The sequence below is a fragment of the Malurus melanocephalus genome, unplaced genomic scaffold, assembly GCF_030028575.1.
Source record: "Malurus melanocephalus ecotype Western Australia unplaced genomic scaffold, MMel_1.1 scaffold_39, whole genome shotgun sequence".
NCBI classification, from domain to species: domain Eukaryota; kingdom Metazoa; phylum Chordata; class Aves; order Passeriformes; family Maluridae; genus Malurus; species Malurus melanocephalus.
This window is the reverse complement of record NW_026623271.1, coordinates 2,876,447-2,878,902: the sequence shown is the minus strand read 5'-3', so window position 1 is coordinate 2,878,902 and position 2,456 is coordinate 2,876,447.

Here is a 2,456-nt window from a genome sequence, read left to right as displayed (position 1 = left end):
TTTTAAGATACAAGAAAGAGCCAGCAGGAGGAAGAAGAAGATGCTGACAAAAATTCTGTCTGAGCAAATCATTAATTATTCCATTGAAGGCTTGAAGATATATCAGCAGAATTCTGTAGTGAGAAATGTCATTAAAAAAATAAAAWGGCCTGTAGTATTTTTCTGACTTTTCTAATTTCTTGCTAAAGTTAAGATAAAAGACTGATCTGATAAAATAACTATTTCATTTTACTAATCAGCTTTATATGAAGGCAGAATTTTTTTAAATATTAAGCTTTGTCCCTTGCAGCAGAAAAATTTCACCATGAGAAAGATAAGGACAGATAACACAGATAAAGGATGTGTTAAAGGGCAAAATCTTGATGTGACACCACAGAAGAAAGTTTTGTGACCAAACATGGGAGATTTGGATATAAAGATASTTTCAAATTATCCCATGATCATGTTGCCACATTAATGGGACACTCCACAAAAGGAATCCTCAGAAGGAATTAAGGAAGGCTTAAGTCCAGACAATTTCAGAACARTATTTTTTTTATTTAAGGGGGATGCGGAAAAAATAAAATAGCTTTCTAAACTAGCAAGCACTTTTACGTAAGTTTCGCCAGTGGAAGAGAGCAGACTGGGTTGTTTAAGCAGTAACAAACAAGAGACAAAAAGGGGAAGAGCTACAGAGAGATCTTAGAAAGAAAATGTAAATGCCAATCTTTTTTTGGGAAGTTAGGGAAAGAACATAACTTTGTGTCCATGAAACTAACAAAAGCAAGTGGAAAATGTAAGACAAGAACTAGTTGCAAGTTTGTGGTGGCTAATAACAGTAAAAGCGATTACCATTGCAACTGCCAGATTTTGCTGAAAAACAACACGCAAACAAGCCGGCAGAGGGAAGCGTACAGGAAACTCCTGATATCCGTAGTCTCTTAATGTTTCCACCTTCTTCACAGGCCTTTTCCTGTTCCACGGGAACCCCTTCCCTCCTGATAAAATTAATGAAAGTAGTCTCACAGAATCACAGAATGGGTAGATTTGGAAGGGACCATGGTGGATTGTCTGGTCTCAGCTCCCTGCTCAGACATGGTCAGCCCAGAGCACACAGCACAGGATTGTGACAGGATGGTTCTTCACTATCTCCAGCAAGGGAAACTCCACAGTTTGGGAGGTATACTCTGGGCAAAGTATATATATTCATATATATAAAACCAGTGCTCTTCTCAAGTGGAATRGCATAAAACAAGAGTATGCTGAGGTCAACAAGGACTCAAAAAAGTAATCAAATGAATGTGGCTCACRGTGCAATTATGGATACACCAGGACCTATACAGAATGATGTCAGAAATACTTAAGACTTSATTCCTGTTCTTACTCTTTGTAAATTTTTTGGACATTCTTATTTCTATCAAAATCTGACTGGTGAAACCCAATGTTTCTGAATCATGTTAATAAACAGTAGTTATACTATTTTTGGGTTTGTATGTCATCAAACAACAACTTAAGTGTTAATTCACCAATGGCTTTACAGAAAAGGCTAACTGTAAAGCTTTTTTATTTTAATGCAGTGCAGCAGCATGACTAACAATTAGTTATTTTTCTTTATACCTGATTAGCAGAGAGTAAGACAACCATCTTCCAGTCAAGGTCGAGCCACAGCTGTGACAAGAACTATATTTGCTACTTACTCCAAAAGAGCGTTCTCCTGTCTCAGAACAATTTGCAGACTCACAGGATCCATGAGGCTGGAAAAGACCTTTGATATCAAGTCCAACCTATGACCAAACAYCACTACATCAACCAGACCATGGCCCTGAGTGCCACATCCAGTCTTTTTTCAAAGTCCTCCAGGGACGGTGACTCCACCACCTTTCTGGGCAGCACATTCTGATATCTAATCACCCTCTCTGTGAAGAAATGCTTCCTAAAGCCCGACCTGAACCTCCCCTGGTGCAGCTTGAGGCCATGTGCTCTTCTCCCATTGCCTGTGACAAGAGCCCGATCCTCACCCGGCTACACCTCCTGTCAGGTGCTGGCAGAGGAATAAAGCCCCCCCAGAGCCTCCTCTTCCTCCTCTACTTAAATAGCAGATAAATACGATTTAAAAAACCTCAAGTGTTTACTSGAATTAGAAGAMCAGTTACAATTATTGAGTATKARAGAAAGYTTCTGGAAAGCAGGTGTAACTTCATATGTAATCTCTGATCAACAGCCACTTAAAAGAGGGTTTGGAATTATTTTCTTCAAAAAGTGTCATGTTTCTCCACTGAGGGAGCCGGTGCCGAACGCGGGCAGTGGAAGTGGATGGAGATTTGGGTGCTCTGGAAGGCCGAGAGACTCTTTCCCACAGGGGCATCAGCCCCACTCCCTGGGTAAGAAGGGTCTGTGTGGAGCTGGGAGGGGGCGCGGATAAGGGTGCGGGCCTGGGAGCGGATCCCCCCGCGGTGCCGGCACCGCCTCCCCTTTCC